The sequence below is a fragment of the Bos grunniens genome, chromosome 14 (genome assembly GCF_055505025.1).
Source record: "Bos grunniens cultivar Pamir isolate PY7600 chromosome 14, Bosgru_T2T1.0, whole genome shotgun sequence".
Taxonomy (NCBI): domain Eukaryota; kingdom Metazoa; phylum Chordata; class Mammalia; order Artiodactyla; family Bovidae; genus Bos; species Bos grunniens.
Window position 1 is genome coordinate 74,324,146 of NC_141178.1, and position 23,894 is coordinate 74,348,039.

The 23,894-nt window shown below is 42.8% G+C and overlaps 1 long non-coding RNA gene across 16 annotated transcripts in view; it reads right to left on the reverse strand.

The window, feature by feature from the left end:
* Positions 1–11,713, reverse strand: part of LOC147359682 (uncharacterized) — a 31,340-nt gene extending 19,627 nt beyond the window's left edge. For 12 of the 16 annotated variants that reach the window (XR_015140323.1, XR_015140314.1, XR_015140319.1 and 9 more), the window contains exons 1-2: positions 376–507; positions 31–167 (exon numbers count right to left, since the gene is read on the reverse strand). This is a non-coding gene — a long non-coding RNA (uncharacterized LOC147359682). Of the gene's footprint in view, positions 1–30; positions 168–375; positions 508–11,601 lie in introns of those variants that run through there. The other 4 variants (XR_015140324.1, XR_015140316.1, XR_015140311.1 and 1 more) reach the window with 1 other exon arrangement.
* Positions 11,714–23,894: the final 12,181 nt, after the last annotated feature.

The window sequence follows — 23,894 nt, forward strand, 5'->3', positions numbered from 1 at the left end:
TTACAAAAGAAAGATTAAATCTCTTCATACCTCCATGCCCAGTTCTACACCATCATCTCTCTGGAGACTTGAGTTGTTCCTCTAGACAGCATCCGATGGGTCTCCAGTTTCCATCTCTATTTCCTGTGTATCATTACCACGAATGATCACTGTGGTCCAAGACTGTGCTGCGAAGAAGAAGAGAATTTAAAGATTGAGAGGCAACCACCTGGTAGACCAATGAGAGCCAGAAGAGAACACGAGAAACACATCAAGGAGGCCTTAGGGGCACTTTCTGACAAAATCAAGAAAATTCACAGGAAGAAAGGAAAACAAAGAGATAAAAACTAAAGTGGTAAATACAGCCAGACGTCTGCACTTCTAAGGTGAACAAACCATGCAGGGTGCCAGAGGAGAGTCTCAGGACTCAGCACGGTGAAGCAGAGGGATCTCGAGTGGGTCACTCATATCCCAGTTGAAGGGGAACAGCACCACCTAGTGTTCTGAAGCCCGAACCCACTCAGCTTTTCAACACTTCTCACGAAGAATTCGAGAATGTCTCAGCTAAAACATATTTGGGGATGAAGTATAAACAGCTGATTCATTGCCAAGTGCAAATGATGCCAACATTCATTTAATTCATTTTATGATTTGAGAGAGGGAGGATGGATTGGGAAATAAAAAAGAAGATAAGAGGGGCTTAAAAGTGAAAAGTGAAGTCGCTCAGTCGTGTCCGACTCTCTGTGACCCCAAGGACTATACCCCACCAGGCTCCTCCGTCCATGGGATTTTCCAGGCAAGAATACTGGAGTGGGGTGCCATTTCCTTCTCCAAGGAGAGGGGCTGAGGGTTCCGGTTAATACAGCCCTGCTAGATGGCAGAGAGGGCAGTCAACACAGACAGCAGGGCTCAGAGGCTTCTAGTTTTGCAGAGGTCTTCCATTCAGCTGGGGGAGGATAAACAGGAAGCATGTATTAACCTACCCATTGTGCTCAGGTGTAGGGAACACGAGGGAAACCATGTAGCAATCCTCACCTGCTCAGTCCTCAGTGGTGTTGGACTCTGTGACCCCACGGACTGTAGCCCACCAGGCTTCTCTGTCCATGGGACTTTCCAGCCAAGAATACAGGAGTGGATTGCCATTCCCTTGTCCAGGGGATCTTCCCAACCCAGGGATGGAACTCCTATCTCCTGCATTAGCAGGCAGACTCTTTAACATTTAGCCACCTGGCAAGCTCAACCATCCCCACAATAGAAGCAAATGTGAAGGTTGTGGGAACAGAGAAGGGAGCAATTAACTAGACACCAGAAAAAGATGCCAGATAGCCAGAGTCCTCATCCCAGCTTGACTATTTCTTTGCTGTGGGTCCAAGACAAGTTACCTTAAATGTGAGTCTCAGTTTCCTCTGTGAAAACAGAGACGGTGATAATGACCATAGCACACTGCAAGGATTAAACAGCTTGATGTATCCGAGAGAGCCTAATGTGGTGCCTAATGTCTATAAACATTTCCTCCGTGTGATTTCCTATTACAGAAGAAACTGCAGACAGGGTTTCATTGGAAAAGCAACCTCCACAAAAAGAGAAAGACAGTGGAATCTAAAGTATGACACATGTGGACTTATCTACGAAACAGAAAAAAATTCACAGACACAGAGAAGAGACTCGTAGTTGCCAGGGGGGTGAGGGTGGGGGAGGAATGGATTGGGTACGGATCAACAGCGGCAAACTATTATGCATAAGCTGGATAAACAACAAGGTCTTACTGTACAGTACAGGGGAAAATATTCAATATCCTACAATAAAAAAATTTATGAAAAAGAATGTATGAGGAGTTTTCTGGTGCTCCAGTGGTTAAGACTCTGTGCTTCCAATGCAGGGGGCACGGATTTGATCCCTGGTCAGGGAACAAGGCTCCCACATACCATGTGTCATGGCTTACAGAGAAAAAAAAAAGAGAGAGACAGAGAGAATGCATGTATCTGTGTAACTGAATCTACTGGGCTACATAGCAGTCAACATTGTAAATTAACTATACATCAGTAAAATAAATTTTTTTCAAAAGTGACCTTTGGGTCATCCCAAAGAGGCAGATGTTCCGTTTTCTAGGGTGAAGAACTCTTATCCACTTTAATTAAGGGAATAGTTCAAGAACAGTGAGAACCGAAGTAGCAGTTCTTCCGGCCAGCCAGATACATGACTTTTGCAAGAGGTCAGTGGGTGATAGCTGTCACAGGCAGGTCACCCAGACATCCCAAAGAATCAGCAGGTTACCCCTAGATGGAGAGAGCAAACACCCTTCCCTGAAGGTCCGCAGATTGAAGCCTCCAGTCTGAGGTTGTGTCCCAGAAGCTGTCTCACAGGCTGTGGCCAAAAACTGCAGGTCAGGGTGGTATGTACCACAGACCGCAAGAAAAACCATGCTTTGTGAGGGCGGTCTGCTGTTTTTCAGCCTCTGATATAGACTCAGAAAGCATTGTTACTGGAGAAGGGGAGGCTTATCCCATTCCAGAGACATGGCTTCTCAAAAGCACCAGTATTTTCCTGGCTGGTGGGCAACACAGAACAGATCTCTCAGCTCTCACACTGGAATTTGCAGATTCTTCTAAGTCCTGATCAACGATCACAGCAGCACTTCAGGTGAGAGGAAATAGGTATCTGCTGTGAAAATGAAACGATTTCTTTCCTCCACTCTGTTTAGAGGAAGGAAAGCTTTGGTTTATCTCTATGCCTCGCTTACAGCTCCACCTAGCGTCCTGAAGCAAGTGCTTTCCTAAATAGCAGGTATTTTCCCTTTAGGAATCTTGTGGAATCCGTGCTCTTCACTTAGTATGACAATCTCTAGGGCCATCCATGTTGCTACAGATAATATTATTTCATTTTAATGGCTGAGTAGTATCCACTGTATAAACATACCACATCTTTATCCAGTCATCTGTCCTTGGACATTTAGTTTGCTGCCATGTCTTGGCTGCTGTAAATTGTGCTGCTGTGAACACTGGGGCATGTATATCTTTTCAAACTACTGTTTTCTCCAGACATACGCCCATTAATGAAATATCAGTATCGTATGGTAGCTCTGTTATGTGTGGTACAAAAAATGTGATACAAACGAACTTATATGCAAAGTAGAAATAAATCCACAGATGGAGAAAACAAACTTATAGTTTCCAAAGGGGAAAGAGGGTAACTGTGGTGAGTTCCTAACTGCCAGTACCTCTAATGTGACTGTCTTTGGAAATAGACTCTACAAAGAGGTAACTAATTTAAAATGAGGTCACATGGGTGGACCCTAATCCAGTGTGACTGATGTCCTGATGCATGAGACAGGGTGTTCAGGGCTGGTGCACTGGAATGACCCTGAGGTATGAGATGGGGAGAGAGGTGGGAGGGGAGTTCAGGATGGGGAACAGATGTACACCCATGGTTGATTCATGTCAATGGGTGGCAAAAAACACTGCAATATTGTAAAGTAATTAGCCTCCAATTAAAATAAATTAATTTTTTAAAAAAAGAAGAGATTAGGTCACAGAGAGGCGACCATGTGAAGACACAGGAAGAAGACAAGCATCTATAAGTAAAGGACAGAGGCCTCAGAAGAAACTGACACGGCTGACACCTTGATCTTGAACTTCTAGCCTCCAGAAGGGTGAGATAATCGATTCCTGTCGTTAAGCTGTCAAGTCTGTGACACTGCATCATGGCAGCCCTAGCAGAATCACACACATTTGTACCTTTCCACACCTTTCTCGTTTCTTTCTTGTGTACACCTACAACATATGCACACGTAATCATGAGTTCACTGATCATTTTTACTGAGTCATACGAGGCACGTTATTCTGCAAGATGCTTTTGCCACCAAAAAAAAAATGCATATTGCAAAAAATCAGTTGATGTCAAGCTAATATTGATATCTGTTTCCTAATCTTTTAATGTTTGTATAACGTACGCAAATATAATTTTATGTAAATGTGATCATGTGCATACTGGGTTTGCGGAGGCCTATTTGGTTGGTTGGTTGGCTTTTTTGGTGTGTTTTCTTTTCTTCCATTTTTATCTGAGGCTTGTTTCACCTTCTCTTCCTTCATACTCAGGAGAAACCAAATTAGCAACGTCAAATGTGACCTTGTTCCCACACTTTTCTCTGGGCCATGCCATCTTTCTAGCGCCTGGGTTTTGTTGTACAGGACTCCTAAGAGTTGATGGCTGTAGCACAGAGTTGTGGCTTCATCACCGTCAAGTGATCCCCATCATACAGATCGCAGTGGACCTATCTATTCCCATGGTCTCCGGGATTGAAATGAAATTCTTCTCCCACCCTCCCCCACCCATATAGACACTGCCCAAAATCTAGAGTGGAAGAAACATGGCTGACCATACTGGACTGAGATATGATTGCATTTGTGTGCACACAAGACACCCACTGAAGAGTCTCAAGTTTGGCTGGAAAAGTCAAATTGTGCAGTGGCCACTGGACACCCTTAATAGTAAGTCCAATGAGAACCATTTTTATCTCCCTTATTTCACCCTCCCTGCCCCACCCAAGCATTTAGATGACAATATAAGAACTAGGCAACTAGAATGGAGGTCCTTAAAAGCAGTTCAGGTGTGCTGATAGCAATCAGTATTGTTTTTGTGTAGTAGTAGCTTATCTCCAATGACAGCAAAATTGCAGACCCCAGGGTCTGTGCCCTCATCAAACAGCAAAATATAAAGATAGGAGGAGTGGCTCCCATTTATCTCCCCTTCAAAGAATCCAGTTATTGAACCGCCTCTGTTGACCTTCAAGGTGACCCGCCTTCAGCAGGCAGAGGCAACACAGATCAGAGAGATTCCAGATTCAACTCGAGAAGGGAGCAGGGGCATCCCACAGAGGTGGCCCCAGACGCACGCATTCGGACGACGACTCTGTGGCCCCTGCACTCACGCTTTTGGTGCCGCACGTCAGCATGTCATCAGCATGTCTGTGCCCTATCCTCGGGTTTTATTTCCAGAAACTCTGATCTCACCTCTTTTCCCAGCTGTTAGACACAGGTTCATTTGGGCTCAGACATGCTAGAAATGTCTTGTATTTTCAAATAGATAAGCCTCAAGATTTTTATCTTTCAAAGGAGGTTCTTGCAAGGCTTAACTGAAAGTAAGCACATAAAGTGCTTTGCACAGCGCCTGGCTCTCAGGGGTAAAGGTGCAACGAAAGATCCCTGTGTTTACAGAGGTGGAGACAGACAGGAGAGCAGGGGGTTTCTTGAGCCTATGGTCAAGGGGCTAATGTCTCCATCCCCTGGTAAATCAAGAATATGATGAGACGGCATTCTCATGCAAGTAGTCAAATTCTGTTTCTAGTGCATCCTTTTATGTCTTTTTAGCAGAATCTTGATGAATTATAGCCATTCATGTCTTGACAGAAAACCTGGATTGCACAAATTTGACAATCTGTTCACCTTTTGCTTCAGTCTCTTGCTAAGAGAGACGGTGTGTGGGGGGTGTGTGTGTGTGTGTGTGTGTGTGTGTGTGTGTGTGTTCTTTTACTATGTCCAGGTTCTTTACCTACATTACCTCATTGAAGTGGGTAGTAAATCCTCATTCTACAAATGAGGATAAAATGTTACAGTGTTAAGGAAATGCTTCTTTCTTTCTTTTGCTATAATTTATTAGTATCTAAAATTGCCTTATTGGTTTATATGCTTAATTATTTACTATTTTTCTCGCCTACTAGACTATGAACTTTTGCATCTCTAGCACCTAGAACAGTGTCTAGGACATAACTAGTGTTCAGTAAATTCCTATCAAAAGAGAAATGTACAAGGAGAATACACCTTTCTGAAAAGATTTGACCAGCCTGAACCATAGGGAGCACCCAGGAGTCCCAGATGATAAAAAAAAGAAAAAAATCACTAGGTTATTGGACATCTATTAAAATCTTGAGCATGTGCTTTCCTGGAAAATTACTTTACTCCTAGGAAAATATTAACATCCTAACTTTTACTGTAATCAGTTGATACCACTTCCAGGTGATACAGACTCCTTCTTCCTACACATTTTACCCCTACTACTAAATCTCCACCTAGAGAACAGAAACAAATATTTAAAAACCATCCCTGAATCCCAACATACTCAGAAAATTCTCTTTATTCTTTTACTAAATTCTTGGAGATTTTCATTGTTGAACCGTAGTCCAATTTCATATTTGTTGTTTATGGTACAATAATATCATAGTAAGATCTACAAATATATGTATGTATGCATGTGTGCTCAGTCGTGTCCGATTCTTTGTGATCCTATGGACTGCAGCCCACCAGGCTCCTCTGTCCATGGGATTTTCCTGACAAGAATACTGGAGTGGGTTGCCATGCCCGCCTCCAGGGGACCTTCCTGACCCAAGGATGGAACCCATGTCTCTTGCGTTTCCTGCATTGGCAGGGGTTCTTTACCAGCTGAGCCACTGGGGAAGCCCTACAAATATATGTATAGGCAACCTAAAACTATGCTTGTGCCTGATTTGGAAAGGTATGTTCAAAAGTATCCTTTGAGATATCTTTCCAAGTAAAGTTGCTGCAGGGCTGTACTCTCCTTATTGTGGTTTGATTCCTTATTCTTACTCACACGAAGGTGAGAACATATTGATGATCAAAATGATCTCAGGCTTTTGTACTTGTACAGAGATGCTCCTATTGAGTGCAACAGCGCTCAGGGAATCACTATAAGATATTTGGTTGTTGAACTTCCTGCAGCACATGAGGGCAATAAAGGATTTTCGGCATCTTTTTAATATTCTAACTGTCTCTCCTAACACTTGCAAACTGTCTTTTAAGGAGTACAGGAAAAGATAGCTCTAAACCCAGCTACAATTTTTAAGAAAAAAAACATAGTTAAATGGCAGTGGTGATAAAAATTAGACTAAAGGCTCCTTTTACTTCCTATGACATTTTAATCATACTCAGTTTTATTGAGCCTGGAAGCCTGGTAATTAGCAATACTGATTTACTGCCAAGGCACAAGAAATCCTTGGCCTATGACTGTCCAGTCTATAGGGACCCAGGCAGAGTTTCTGGTTTTTTGGGTTTTTTTTTCTTTCCTCATCTTCTTTGGTATTTCCAAAAAATCTGCTTATTAATACAATGGGGAAGAATCTCAGAGGACATGCAGTTGATATCCTTCTTCTAACCAATGAGAATGTGGGGGCAAAGAAGGATCTTCTTAAGTTCAAGAAGCAGGATGGACTCACAAGATGGCAAGGAATCTTTTTCACTTCTAGTTGTTAAAATGATAAAATAAATTATAACAAAATAACTCATATTCTCCTTCCTACTCAGTATACTAGTTTCATTCATACATGCATAAAGATTTGTGTAATCGGCATGAGAGGGATGGTTATTTTCTTTTTTTATTCATTTTTATTGGAGTATAGTTGCTTTACAATGCTGTGTTGGTTTCTGCTCTACAGCAAAGGGAATCAGCTATGTGTTTACATATATGCTCTCTTTTGTGGATTTCCTTCCCATTTAGGTCACCACAGAGCATGAAGAGGACTTCCTTGTGCTCTACAGTAAGTCCTCATTAGTTGATTATTTTCAAGAGAATTGCTATGACTTGATCATGAGATTAGATATGGAGACAGAGGAAGTCAGAGGTTGCAATTTCCGGGCCTCTGGGAGGGCAACCTGACACAGGTAACCACCTGATGAGCTCCATCATCCCAGGAAAGGATGCAGTCTGAGTTTCCCAGCCTCCATTTCTGTAAGACCCAGCCCGCGACTCTGCTCCACCAACCAGACTCACCAGCACATCATGGTAATCTAAAGCTGAGCAATGGGCATTTATTGCCTTTAGAAAGCAGTGGTGATATGAATCAATTTTAGTGCCTGAGAGAGAGAGAGAGATGACTCAGTATAGTGGCTTCCTGAAGTTTGTAAATTCTTCAGGCAAAAATACTGGAGTGGGAAGCCATTCCCTTCTCCAGGGGATCTTCCTGACTCAGGGACTGAACTTGGGTCTCCTATGTAACAGGCAGATTCTTAGCTACCTGAACCACCAGAGAAGCCCTACATTATAGACATTAGCATCAATAAAACAATGACAACACCAAAAAAAAAAAGAAAGAAAAAGAAAGAAGAGGCCACCATGGAATTTCTTTTTCCAGCAAGCTCTGGGAGTCAGGTAGTGGAGTTTCAAGCATGTAGAGGCTAGCACCTTGCATCCGCGCCCAGGCATGACAGTAAGGGTTCTACTGCAAAAGCTTTGCCTTGTGCTTTGAGTGCTGTTCCTGAATGTATAGCTTCCAAACCTGATTCTTGTGCTTTCCTGGGGTATCCCAGGGTCACCTGTTACTTTCACACACTTTCCTGCTCACATCTGCAGCAGTCGCGTGGTACCTGGCCTCCGAAGATAACTCCCCTAGGAGCTGGTGTTGTCTGTCCCCTGATTCTGGTTATCCTTGTGTCTCCCCCGGAACAGTACGACATAAAGAGAATATGGCTTCTAAATCTAAGTTATAAGAATCGTTGTAGCTCTTGCCTACCCTGCTGGGAATGCTTGCACACTAAAAGGTCTGGTTTAGAAAACAGTTGCCATGCTATGAGAGGCTTAAGCCACATGGAGAAGCTCTGTAGAGTGAGGATTGTTGTTTAGTTGTTCAGTCATGTCCAACTCTTTGTGACCCCATGGAACTGTAGCCCGCCAGGCTCCTCTGTCCATGGGATTCTTCAGGCAAGAATACTGGAGTGGGTTGCCGGTCCCTTCTCCAGGGATCTTCCAGACCCAGGGATCAAACCCACTTCTCCTTCATTGGCAGGTGGATTCTTTACTGCTGAGCCACCAGGAAAGCCCATAATCAAATTAAAAAGAAGAGACTTCATTGTCCCTGTTGAAAAGAAGAGTAGAGATTTCTGTTCATCCCTTCTTTTCCTTACAGCATTTACTTTTTGGAAAACTAGATAAGTCTTTTTGTCAGCTTTACAACCCAAGAATGCCTTTCTTAAGGACCTGGGAGCTGTTTTTCTCAACATATACATCAAGATAAACAGCACCTCTCCCACGCCCTCAGTTTCTGTGAGAGGGTAGGATCCCGCCTTGACTAGACACCTTGCTCCAAGCTGCAAAGCAATCTCCTACCATAAAGATATCAGAAATTTGTTATTTCTATGGATAAAGCCAATTGGCTAATCCAGATGGTCACCCCAACCACCAAGTAAAGTTAGGATGAACTATGTGTGACAAATGGTGCCTTGAAGTCCTCTGACCTGAGGATTTGTTATAGTTTACAGTGAGAACATGTATATACTCGGCTATATCTGCTTGGCTGTCTACAAGGATGAGATTTCTTTGTGTCTCCACAGTCTCTAGCAGACTGCCTCTGATGTGTCCATCACATTCTGGTCTTTTAATGTTTATTTGGTAATGAAACTTTTCTTTCTCTGCTACCTTTGTGGAGCAGTTTTCCGGGTGGGGAGAAGATTCTGGTTTGAATTATATTTCCCAGGAGTAGGCCCTCTGTCAGTCTCTGAGGTCCCAGATGACAGCCAGCACCAAGGGTCAACCATGGGAGTGAGCCATCCTCAACATCCAGCCTCATAAACCCATGAACAATCGCAGTCCAGCCAATATCCGACCATGAGTACACAACAGACTTCAAGCCAGAGCCTCCTGGCTGAGCTCACTCAATCAAACCAAGAGCGATAACAATAAATTAAGCCACTACGTTTTGGAATAGTTCCTTAGACAGCAAGAGATAGCCAAAACACTTAACTCTTGCTGTTGTAACTAAGGACCCTGACTAATACATGTAACCTCTTCTCTTCTTCTGTGTGGTGATTATCTTGGGAGAGGGGGATCCATCCATCTCTGAACCCTCCTTCCTTGAAACTGGTGCTATTTTTTGCACAGAGGAGATACCAATACACTTTCCTGCTTAAATTGCTTTTTGGACAGATTGAGGTTTAAATTAAATAAAAACAACAAATTGGATGCAATACATGTCAGTCAAATTGAACTGAATATTTTGATCTAACAACTGCTTCTAAAAAGCATTTGCTTCTGTTTGTTTACACACTCCACTAAATATGTGATGTTGATAATTTCCCTACAGTTTAAAGCCAATACACATGAAATTATGTTTAGGGAATATCAAGACTGTTTTTTTCCTTCCAAAACCACTTCTGAGCTCTGCCCTTGGTTCACTGGGCATTTTGCTCTTCTGTTCAGCTTCAGGCGACACCACTCTGGGTTCTGCACCTGCTTTTTTCCTGTTTTAATGGTGTGATTAAAAGCTATTTCTTGGCCATAGGGGCCTTTCACAAACATCCATAGAATATTGTCAAGACTGAAAGCAAATGATTAGGGATAAAAAAAAATGCTGTCTGCAGGGAAACCCATTGCTCCATTTCTCTGGAGCATCAGCCTGTTTGTGCTACAATTATTGGATTATGTGTCTGCTGATACGTGCCGTCTCTTGTGATTTGACTTCCCCACTCTCTTGACAGATTACTGACTCTCAGGCTTCAAAATAAAGGCAATCCAAGACACTGTCTTAATGCTCTTTCTGGAATTGGTAAGTGCCTGTTAGTTGCGACGTAAACTGAGCTTTGGAAACTTAAAGATTCTTTCCCTAGTTGTTCTGGATCCTTCCTGACATGATTAACCCTCGACAGAGAGGTTCAGGCTATGCAGGCTCACAACATCCCCTCCCTGTCCCTTCCCCCATCCATGTGTAAGAACCTCAAATGGCTGGAGTCAGCATGCCCTCTACCTGCAGAGAAAGCATCGTCAGAAAGGAGGGAAAGTGAGGGAAACCAAACAACAAACTCTGTTTCTAGCAATTGATGCACGGTTTTTGTGCTGAAATCACCAATTTCCCTGTTTTTCTTAGAACCTGTGATAATCCCTGATGACTGGGGTTGGGGTGTCAAAAGTACTTGAACAATTTGGAAAAGTATAGTAAAAGAGGGAGGTCCAGGAGGATTCATCTACAGACTCAGTTTCACCTGTAAAAAGAGAAAATATTAGCATGCATCTCCCAGGGTTACTGGGAAGCCTAAAAATGTAAGTCAACCTAAGAACTTGAGCAACTTCCCAGGTATGGTGCCAGGCTCCTTGCACAATCAGCGTCCCCTTGGGTACTGTCATGTCCAGAGCAATGCTGGGAGTGAGGCATTCTGTGTGCGTCACTATGCTTTAATGGCGGCACGGCGAAGTGTAGAGCTACAAGAGACAAAGGAGCGGGGAAAAGAAGCAGAAAGGAAGGGAAAGGAGAAGGTCCAGGAGGGAGAGAAAGCAAAGGGGGTTGGAAGCGGGCTGGGACAAGGAAGGGCCTTGAAACAACATCCTCCGAGGGAATACAAAGCACAAAAGTCAAGACAACTGGAGTGCATCCTGATTAAGGAAACAGACTTTGTTCATTCAGCCTCACACTTAATGCTTATCTTGTGACCAGCGTGGTCCTTGCCCTCTTAGCATTTACAGTATAGCAGAGGTGACAGCTAATTTAAAAGGTCCCTGCTGTACGGTGAGTTACGATACAGTGACAGAAGAAGAAAAAATGGCTATGATGGAATAGAGCAGGGGCAGGGAAATAGTTTTCAGTGGGTTCGAGGGAGGTGAGGGTTGTCTGGAAAGGCTTCCACTTACCAGGTACCAGGAATAAGATACAGGAGAAACTACTCAGTGTTGCCGAGTCTCAGTTGCTCATCTGTCAAATAGGCGCCATGACACTGCTTACGTCACAGGAACGCTATAAAGAAGAAATAGGACCATCTGCGTAAAGTACTTCAGCAGGGTGTCCGTCGGTCAAGCAAGGGATTCAACCTGGTGGCCGCGGGGCAAATTTAACCTCACTCCATCTTTAGTCTGTGATTCAAAAGGAAATGAGGTGGCCATCTTTAAAAATTGGGAAATTTCACAGGAATCTGTATCTCTAGCTTCTCATGAAAAATACGGAAACCCGGCAACTCTGTTCTCCAATTCCATGTGGCAGAAATTGGCTGGAATTGAGGAACAGCTGCCTTTCTGGGCGCGGGGTCTGGCCTCAGGTTAGCCATACCACAGGCACCCTTCTCTCACGTGTGTTCCCTGCCCACCCTGCACTCTTCTGAAATGATCACTCAGATTACTAAATACAATGCAGATCCCTCACCCCAGCTTTGCCCCTCTTCCTGCCTTTGCCCTCGTCATTTCAGCAACCCTGAATAACCTACATCTCCCCCATGATCTCCATGCAGAAGTGCCCTTTCTCCTGCTGCTCTTTCTGCCCAGAAAAAGAAGCATCAGTTAACTCTTACTGAAGTGGATTTGAATTCTGTTTTCAGGCATGAAAAAACTTGCTTAGACAAAGCCATGGGACAAATGGCACATCATCCTTGGGGTAGTTTTAGGCTATACACTCAAAAGAGAAAAATTGGGCTGACCTTATTACCAAAGGGGGAACGTTTCTGCCCAACACCTGTTGTTTCCTTCCAAGTGAAGGGGGCTCCTTCACGGTGTGACACCTGGACTCTCCCAGCTTTCACTTACTCTTCCCAAGGAAAGAATGAATTTGGGTGAGTTTGGAAGAAAGAACCAGAAAGGCACCACCTGACCCTTTTTTTCAGTCCTTTTCTTCTACTTGCTGGTGTGCCTACAGAAGGCGTGTGTCTTGCTCTGCCTCTGTCCTGTGGGAAAAGAACCTTTCCCAGCAAGGATGAGTTCTAACTTCAGCAGAGTCTAGATGGGTAAGCCTGAATGGTAGGTTATTTGCAGAAAATGGCTGAAAGTATTCCTTGTCCTGTACCCAGCCCTGTTAAGCAGTTCATACAACTTGCAGGATGAAGACAGCTTTCAGGGAAAGGGGAGAGGAAACCTGGGAGGCGGCGGGTTTGGGGGATGGGGGAAATCCACAAGCTATCTGGACATCACCTTTCAATTCTAAACTCCTTTATTTCTCTGCCACTTTGAAATTTTAAAGTCCCAGTTCTGCAAAGGACAATCTTCAGTCTTTGCTCACCTAGCATTTGACCTCTCCACATAGGAGACAAAATGTGCCTTCTAGTCTGGAATCTGAAATCCTGGACATGGCTTTTGCTGCACTCGCTTGCAGCAGGAGGACCCTCTCCATTCCAGAAATGCTGTTTCTGGAGATTCAATGTGGAATCTGAAAATAAAAGATCACCCTGACCACAAAGCTTCTGCCAGCAGGACTTCTCAATGATTTATTTATCATCAACATTGATGATATAATGCATTCAACATCATGTCTTTTTTTTTTTTTTTTCAACAAGAACTTTTTCTTTTTTTACAGTGAGAGAAGAGTTTAAGCCCATGGGATCCACTGTGATTATCATATACCCCATCACCTAAGGATTCCTGACCTTCTAGAAGAGTGGGAAGACTTCTTGAAAACTCAATCTTCATGCCAGTTGGACTTCCTTGCATGGCTGAGTTGCAGTTACACATATAAAATGTAGGATATGCTCTGAGCCAAACAGTAATTCACTGGTGTTTTTTTCATAGCCCAAATACATTGCACTCCACACCCACAACTCGACTTTAATGGTTTTAGAAAACTCAGTGTCCAAGAGAATGTTTCCTTTAGGAGACACAGAAAGATTTCTTCAGATGGGGCACTGACCCACTGCCTACACATTCTGGCACCTCTGTTAGAGGAATGGGGGGAAGTGAGAGGTAAGGTGTTGGTTAGGAACATGAATTCTGATCAGCTAGGGAAGGTGGACAGAGAAGGCAATGGCACCCCACTCCAGTACTCTTGCCTGGAAAATCCCATGGATGGAGGAGCCTGGTAGGCTGCAGTCCATGGGGTCACTAGGAGTCGGACACGACTGAGCAACTTCACTTTCACTTTTCACTTTCATGCATTGGAGAAGGAAATGGCAACCCACTTCAGTATTCTTGCCTGGAGAATCCCAGGGATCGGGGAGCCTGGTGGGCTGCCATCTATGGGGTTGCACAGAGTCGGACACAACTGAAGCGATGCAGCAGCAGCAGAAGCAGGGAAGGTGGAAGGCTGTGTTTTGATCTCGGGTGGTCTCCTGTGATGGCTTTTAGTAGTCCTTCCCTGTCTAGTGACAAAAATGAGCGGAAGATAATAGCAACCCCAGGCAGGTAGAACACAAAGGACCCCTACTCTGCGGGGATGAACATGTGGGTCAACCCGCCAGGTAGAAGACTTCAAGCATCTGATAAGTCAAAGAAGTCAAAGGCAACAGGAAATGGATAGAAGAGAGGTCTTAAACTGACAAATGCTGACTGTAGCCTTATGAACAATTACTATAGTTAGTTCTCTATGTCCTGGCACTTTCTTCCTCCTTGACTTGCACGTACACAGACGTATTGACTAATTTTCTTCTTTCTTCTGTCTCCCGCTATGTCAACTTCACAATTTATTTTCTTACAATACGGAAAGATTGAGATGGGATGGTGACTTTACTAAAATAAAAATGGAAAATAGATGCCCCAGACCTGGAGCTGAAGCTAGAAATGACTTCATGTTGGTTTCTTTGAAGGAGGAGATGCAAAGTATTTTTTATTTTATGAAGGCTATCTGCATCATATGAGATTTTGTTTGGTTATGTGTGTGTGTTGATACTGTAAATTTGGGGAAATCAAAACATGGTAAAGAACGTTTAAATGCCAGACATTTGCCCTGATTTTTGGCTGTCCAGCATCTAAACCCCGCTTCCTACTTGTGGCGGGTCCACCCCTGGTAAGGCAAAGCCCTTCTCCCACTAGAATCTGAAAATGCCTTCTGTTTCTTTACTCATTGGGCATGTAACCTCCACCTTTCCTACCGAGTATACCTGCACAAAACTTTGAACCGGAAGGTAGTGATAGAAAAGAGGCTTCCCTGGTAACTCAGCTGGTAAAGAATCTGCCTGTAATGAGGGAGACCTGCATTCAATCCTTGGGTTGGGTAGATCTCCTGGAGAAGGGAAAGGCTACCCACTTCAGTGTTCTGGCCTGGAGAATTCTATGGACTGTATAGTCCATGGGGGTCACAAAGAGTTGGACACGACTGAGTGACTAAAACTTTCACTGAATCTGTGCTTGGATGGGCAGTGACACCAAAGGCAAAAACAGCAACGGTCAAAGTAGTGCCAGTGAGTATAGTGACCAGTATTGCCAGCAGCAGCCCAGGGATGCTTCAGGCTAGTTCCTGTGCTTTGGGTATTGCCCGACTGTAAATTCTGAGCTGAAACCTCAGGCTTTCCTAACCATTCTGAGAGTTACTCTATTATCTTTAAAAAAAAAAAAAAAAAATTTATGCATTTGGCTACTCTGGGTTTTAGTTGTGGCATCTGGAATCTTTAGTTGAAGCATGAGAGATCTAGTTCCCTGACCAGGGATTGAACCTGGGCCCGCTGCCTTGGGAGCATGGAGTCTTAGCCACTGGATCACCAGAGAAATCCCTCAATTATTTTTTAATGAATTTGCTTTATGCTTAAATCAGTCAGATGTAGTTGCTGTTGATTGAAACTCTAGGCCCTAACTTGATAAATATCATTCTTTCAGTGACTATTAACTGAACTCTTACCACACACCAGACACTGAAGTGCTATGCTATTACCCACCAGTAGAGAGCAAATGTAGATATGGTTCCTGCTTACAGAGAGCTTAGTCTAGAGAGGTAAATATTCATCAATAATACTGAAGATACATTTGAGTCTGATTCTCAATCAGAATACGTCTTTTCCACATTTATAGTTCCTCAAAGTCCATGACACTATCCTCTCCTCACACTAAAGCGAACTGTTATTTCTGAGTAAGACGGAGGAGAATGAGAACAACTGGCATTTTCTTCTTCACACTTTTGGGCATTTTTTAGATTCTTTAGAATTGGTAAATATGTCTTTTAAAAATCTGTCTTTCCCATTAGACAGACTATACTTCATTCTCCAACTGGAGTCATTAAAATCTGCAAAGATTTTTGGTTAATGCAATCAAAACTATTTTCCACTTCTCTGGATCTTTAAAACAGCATTTAGAAACTGCATTCTGTTTATGGAAAATTATACCAAATGAATTAAGTAAATATATCTTAATGTGATTGGAAAGATATGCTTTATTTTATTGTAAGCACAGTTATAAACCAAGAAAAGCAGGTCAGGTTATGGTAAGAACAATGTTATTGCACATTAGAGTAAATAACCACAGAGGGTTATTTATTTAAAATTTTGCAAATAAGTTCAGTAATTTAAAAATTGATTTATTAAATGTCTAAACTGTGGAACCTGTTCAGTTATGTAAAATGGTATTACTTTGCCACCATGGTGAATAAACAATTATGTCAACAGAAATTGAAGTCATTTTTCTCTCTCTTCTCCCTCCCCCGCCAGCTCATTCTTCATGCTGTGTTTGTTTATCTGAGTCATCTGATGGTCCCTTATGTTCAGACTTCTGCATCCCACCAAGCTTTCCCTCTCTGCTGCCATTTAAAAGAGTATAAAATTTAGCATGGTTTTGGACAATTAGCTTGAAAGAAAGTTTAATAGCAAAAGGGGAATTCTACTTGCCACATTTCATGAATCACTGGGGTTTTCTTTGGCCAACAAATCCCTTCTTTGGGAAAGTAGATTCCCTCTTCATTTTGCTTCCTCTATTCCTGTAGCCTTCTTTCCTCCCCACCGAATTTCTCTTCATCTGTATATAAACTGCTCAATCCACTGGAGAAGGGATAGGCTACCCACTCCAGTATTCTTTGCCTTCTCTGGTGGCTCAGCTGGTAAAGAATCTTCTTGCAATGTGGGAGACCTGGGTTCAGTCCCTGGGTTGGGAAGATCCCCTGGAGAAGGAAACAGCTGCCAGTGTTCTGGCCTGGAGAATTCCAGGGACTGTATAGTCCATGGGATTGCAAAGAAACCAACACAACTGAGAGACTTTCACTTTCACTGTTACTAGTGATCAGTCGCTCATCATCAAACTCAAGAACCTACTCCTTTCCCCACTGAAGATTTTTATAAATTAGTAAGATCGCCTTCTTCCTCAAAAAGGCAAAACCCAAATCCTCTGAGGTCAACAATGGGAGGAAAATTTTTCACATAAAAAGGGAAGCTGGACTTGGAAGCCCTCACCATTGTCCTCTGAAGCTCCCCTTGCTCTTTGTAAGATACTTGCTCATGACTTCTCGTCAAAACCACCACAAAGCTGGCAGGATTGAGGGGGGATGTTACTCAGCTCTAAGCTTTAATACTCAGTCCTTTCCTCATCTTGCCATGACACCTCATATAGGCTGCTCACTTATGCTTAAGGAGCTAACTTTTGGCTTTTTCCCATTATCAACAGTTAAAATTCTGGATGAAAAGATGGACCGATCTAGGACACAGTGTTCCCAGGGTCCTTGTCTGGATGGAGGTGTTGCACTGCCCACAGATTGACTGTTATTGGGCAGATGCCCATCTTTAAGAAACCCAGTGGTACCTCATGTTTGTCACCTGAAACAAATCCTTTTAAAACAATCCTTTCCTCTATACATCAAAAACGTTTTTAGTAACCCTGTCATAATCAACAAAAATTAAATGCAATATTGAGTATTTACTTTTACAGCAAATAATTTAAAGAAAAGATTTTTCAAATTATTGTTTGAAACCCATAAACCAGTTTATTTATGAACTAAAATTTGTACTTCTTGGCAATAATATGTATTGCAGCTCACTGTCTTGAAATTTAAACAAATAAAAACTCCAAGTCACCCCATAAAACTAAAGTTGTTCGTTTCCCTTTTTTTTTTTTTTTTTCACAATCACGGGACTAACATTGTTAATTTCAATTCAACTATTTAATTGCAGGGTTGTCTTGTGCCATAGAATCTGGAGACAAGAACCAAAGCAGAAGAGAGCTGGGACAAGTCAGAACTGCTCTCACTTGACAGTGAGTTCAGAATGAGTCTGCATTTTTTTAAAAATTTAAAACAGCTATATCCATATGCATCAAGGCTCAGTTTTATGATTGGGAGTTCTTCAAAGTGACTTTCACAGAGAATATTACACTTGTTAGATGATAACTAATACAAATTACATCACCTGTAAATGATTAGAGCTCACAGTAACCACAGGAATTGAATAGAACTTAGACCAACGGAAGACTTTTTCATACCATTTTATCACTGACATTGTTTACAATAGTGATAATAGAAACCTTGATTTGATTCTCATCTATATTTACATGGTGATAATGAAAAGCATTTGGCCTTGGAGTACAGAATGAAGCAGGACAAAGGCTAATAGAGTTTTGCCAAGAGAACGCACTGGTCATAGCAAACACCCTCTACCAACAACACAAAAGAAGCCTCCACACGTGGACATCACCAGATGGTCAATACATAGAATATAATCAAATCAGATTGATTATATTCTTTGCAGCCAAAGAGGGAGAAGCTCTATACGGTCAGAAAAACAAGACCAGGAGCTGACTGTGGCTCAGATCATGAACACCTTATGGGCAAATTCAGACTTAAATTGAAGAAAGTAGGGAAAACCACTAGACCATTCAGGTATGACCTAAGTCAAATCCCTTATGATTATACAATGGAAGTGACAAATAGATTCAAGGGATTAGATCTGATAGACAGAGTGCCTGAAGAACTATGGATGGAGGTTCATGACATTGTACAGGAGGCAGTGATCAAGACCAACCCCAAGAAAAAGAAATGCAAAAAGGCAAAATGGTTGTCAGATGAGGCCCTACAAATAGCTATGAAAAGAAAAGAAATGAAAGGCAAAGGAGAAATGGAAAGATATACCCAGTTGAATGCAGAGTTTCAAAGAATAGCAAGGAGAGATAAGAAAGCCTTGCTCAGCGATCAATGCAAAGAAATAGAAGAAAACAATAGAATGGGAAAGACTAGAGATCTCTTCAAGAAAATTAGAGATACCAAGGGAACATTTCATGCAAAGATGGGCTCAATAAAGGACAGAAATGGTAGGGATCTAACAGAAGTAGAAGGTATTAAAAAGAGGTGGCAAGAATACACATAAGAACTATACAAAAAAGATCTTCATGACCCAGATAATCATGATGGTGTGATCACTCACCTAGAGCCAGACATCCTAAAACGTGAAGTCAAGTGGGCCTTAGAAAGAAAGCATCACCACGAACAAAGCTAGTGGAGGTGATGGAATTCCAGTTGAACTATTTCAAATCCTAAAAGATCATGCTGCACTCAATATGCCAGCAAATTTGGAAAACTCAGCACTGGCCACAGGACTGGAAAAGGTCAGTTTTCATTCCAATCCCAAAGAAAGGTAATGCCAAAGAATGCTCAAACTACCACACAATTGCACTCATGTCACACGCTAACAAAATAATGCTCAAAATTCTCCAAGCCAGGCTTCAACAGTACATGAACCATGAACTTCCAGATGTTCAAACTGGACTTAGAAAAGGCAGAGGAACCAGAGATCAAATTGCCAACATCCACTGGATTATAAAAAAACCAAGAGAGTTCCAGAAAAACATCTATTTCTGCTTTATTGACTATGCCAAAGCCTTTGACTGTGTGGATCACCACAAACTGTGGAAAGTTCTTCAAGAGATGGGAATACCAGACCACCTGACCTGCCTCCTGAGAAATTTGTATGCAGGTCAAGAAGCAACAGTTAGAATTGGACATGGAAAAACAGACTGCTTCCAAATCGGGAAAGGAGTACGTCAAAGCTGTATATTGTCACGCTGCTTATTTAATTTATATGCAGAGTACATCAGGTGAAATGCCAGGCTGGATGAAGCACAAGCTTGAATCAAGATTGCCAGGAGAAATATCAATAACCTCAGATATGCAGATGACACCACCCTTATGGCAGAAAGTGAAGAAGAACTAAAGAGCCTCTTGATGAAAGTGAAAGAGGAAAGTGAAAAAGTTGGCTTAAAGCTCAATATTCAGAAAACTAAGATAATGGCAACTGGTTCCATCTCTTCATGGGAAATAGATGGGGAAAGAGTGGAAACAGTGTCAGACTTTATTTTTCTGGGCTCCAAAATCACTGCAGATGGTGACTGCAGCCATGAAATTAAAAGACACTTGCTCCTTGGAAGAAAAGCTATGACCAACCTAGACAGCATATTAAAAAGCAGAGACATTACCAACAAAGGTCCATCTAGTCAAAGCTATTGTTTTTCCAGTAGTCATGTATGGATGTGAGAGTTGGACTATAAAGAAAGCTGAGAACCAAAGAATTGATGCTTTTGAACTGTGGTGTTGGAGAAGACTCTTGAGAGTCCCTTGGACTGCAAGGAGATCCAACCAGTCCATTCTGAAGGAGATCAGCCCTGGGATTTCTTTGGAAGGACTGATGCTAAAGCTGAAACTCCAGTACTTTGGCCACCTCATGCGAAGAGTTGACTCATTGGAAAAGACTCTGATGCTGGGAGGGATTGGGGGCAGGAGGAGAAGGGGACGACAGAGGATGAGATGGCTGGATGGCATCACTGACTCGATGGACGTGAGTCTGAGTGAACTCCAGGAGTTGGTGATGGACAGGGAGGCCTGGCATGCTGCGATTCGTGGGGTCACAAAGAGTCGGACACGACTGAGCGACTGAACTGAACTGAAGGGTTGGGGAAAAGGAGGGAACAAGACAGGGGTCCAAAGCCTAAAATGCTGTGCATGCTCAGTCCCTTCAGTCACATCCTACCTTTTGAGACCCCATGGACCGTAGCCCACCAAACTCCTCTGTCCATGGGATTATCCCGGCAAGAATACTGTAGTGGGTTGTCATTTCCTCCTCCAGGGGATCTTCCCAACCCAGTGATTGAACCCACGTCTCCTGAAGCTCCTCTATTGGCAGGCGGATTCTTTAGTAGTTAGCCACCTGTGAAGCCCTCTAAAATGCTGGGTTAGGTCTAATTCTTCTTTTAGACTTAATGTTGAAGAAGAAAATTCAAGACACAAAGAAATCTAACAGACCATGAAAAGTGATATCCACAATACTGCTCCTTTGCTGCTGCTACTTCTGCTAAGTCGCTTCAGTTGTGTCCGACTCTGTGCGACCCCATAGACGGCAGCCCACCAGGCTCCCCCGTCCCTGGGATTCTCCAGGCAAGAACACTGGAGTGGGTTGCCATTTCCTTCTCCAATGCATGAAAGTGAAAAGTGAAAGTGAAGTCGCTCAGTTGTGTCCGACTCTTAGCGACCCCATGGACTGCAGTCCACGAGGCTCCTCCATCCATGGGATTTTCCAGGCAAGAGTACTGGAGTGGGGTGCCATTGCCTTCTCCAAAAACAACGTCACACACATGACATTCAGAACTTCTGATGTTGAAGAGGATAAGTTAAAATTTTACATAACCTTCTTCTCTTTCTGCCTCTGTAACTCACCTTGCTCCTTGCAAAGTCTGGATCACATAGGTCTCAGAAAGTGGGGACTCACAATACTAGGAACTTGAGCTTATCTCACTCACCCTTGTCCTGCTGTTTATAATTGCCCAACCCCTGCAAACCCGCTTAATCATGTCTGTTGGTGTATAAAAACTCTGCAACCCCTTTGTTCAGGGCTCACAGCTTGGAGTGTTAACTCCTCCGGGCCCGCCAGGATAATAAACCTGAGTTCTCCAACTCTCCGAGTGTGGTGCTTGGTTTCTCCAGTACTGGTTTCTGCAACAATCTCACTGACACTGGTTTCAGCCCCCTGCTTGTGAGATTTTTTTGTTTTTTTGTCCAAGCAGATCTGCCGCTCTCTTCCCTCATTTTGGTGGATATAGTATGTTTGTTTGTAATGGGGTTTCTTCTTTAAAGGCATAAAATGTTCTGCCTTCATTTCTAATGACTAACTAACCACACCACACCACACCCCCTCCCACATTCATGATTTAAGGTAATATTAGCAGTAATATTATTTACTTTATAGTTTTCCCAGTAGTCATGTGTGGATGTGAGAGTTGGACCATAAAGAAGGCTGAACACCAAAGAATTGATGCTTTCGAACTGTAGTGTTGGAGAAGACTCTAGAGGATTCCTTGGACTGCAAGGAGACCCAACCAGTCCATCCTAAAGGAAATCAGCTGAATAATAATTGGTAGGACTGATGCTGAAACTGAGACTCCAATACTTTTGTCACCTGATGCAAAGAGTCAACTCATTAGAAAAGACCGTGATGCAGGGAAAGACTGAAGGCAGGAGGAGAAGGGGACAACAGAGGACAAGGTGGTTGGAATGCATCACCAACTCAATGAACATAAGTTTGAGCAAGCTCCCGGAGATGCTGAAGGACAGGGAAGCCTGGCATGCTGCAGTCTATGGGGTCTCAGAGGTCAGACATTGACTGAGCAAGTGAATAACAACAATATTATTTAACCAATGCTATTAGCTTATTGGAAGCAAATTTAAATATTTTATGTATTTATTTGACAGTGCTGGGTCTTAGTTATGGCACGTGAACTCTTAGGTGCAGAATGTAGGATCTGTCTAGTTCCCTGATCCAGGCTGAACCCTGGCTCCCTGCACTGGGAGCATGGAGTCTTAGCCACTGGACCACCAGGGAAGTCCTTGAGGCACATTTAATAGGCAGCTCTCTCTCTTGCCTGCACAATCTCCCCACAGCCCCACTTAGTCACTCCCTTAAAAGACCATAATGGCACAGTCTATGGATGAAGATTTCTCATAGGAACTTTATATGCATTGCATATCCCATCGAATGCAACATTTTAAAACATTTTTCTGAGAAAGATGAACACCGATATCAGTTCAGTTCAGTCACTCAGTCGTGTCCAACTCTTTAAGACCCCATGGACTGCAGCACGCCAGGCTTCCCTGTCCATCACCAACTTCTGGAGCTTACTCAAACTCATGTCCATCGAGTCGATGGTGCCATCCAACCATCTCATCCTTTGTTGTCCCCTTCTCCTCTTGCATTCAGTCTTTCCAAGCATCAGGGTCTTTTCAAATGAGTCGGCTCTTCACATCAGGTGGCCAAAGTATTGGAGTTTCAGCTTTAGCATCAGTCCTTCCAAAGAAATCCCAGGGCTGATCTCCTTCAGAATGGACTGGTTGGATCTCCTTGCAGTCCAAGGGACTCTCAGGAGTCTTCTCCAACACCACAGTTCAAAAGCATCAATTCTTCAGCGCTCAGCTTTCTTTATGGTCCAACTCTCACATCCATTCACGACTCTTGGAAAAACCATAGCTTTGACTAGACAAACTTTTGTTGGCAAAGTAATGCCTCTGCTTTTTATATGCTGTCTAGTTTGTTCATAGCTTTTCTTCCAGAGAGCAAGCATCTTTTAATATCATGGCTGAAGTCACCATCTGCAGTCATTTTGGAGCCCCCAAAAATAAAGTTTCTCACTGTTTCCATTGTTTCTCCATCTATTTTCCATGAAGTGATGGGACCAGATGCCATGATCTTAATTTTCTGAATGTTGACTTTTAAGCCAAATTTTTCACTCTCTTCTTTCACTTTCATCAAGAGGCTCTTTAGTCTTTCCTCGCTTTCTGCCATAAAGGTGGTGTCATCTACTTATCTGAGGTTATTGATATTTCTCCTGGCAATCTTGACTCAAGCTTGTGCTTCATCCAGCCTGGCATTTCTCATGATGTACTCTGCATATAAGTTAAATAAGCAGCATGACAATATACAGCCTTGACGTACTCCTTTCCCGATTTGGAACCAGTCTGTTGTTCCATGTCCAGTTCTAACTGTTGCTTCCTGACCTGCATACAGATTTCTCAGGAGGCAGGTCAAGTGGTCTGGTATTCCCATCTCTTGAAGAATTTTCCACAGTTTGTTGTGACCCACACAGTCAAAGGCTTTGGTATAGTCAATAAAACAAAAGTAGATGTTTTTCTGGAACACTCTTGCTTTTTCAATGATCCAGCAGATGTTGGCAATTTGATCTCTGGTTCCTCTGCCTTTTCTAAATCCAGCTTGAACACCGATATAGGTAGAACTTATTTGAAAACATCAATCATATCAGAACTGTTCATTTCTTTCTTAAGAGGA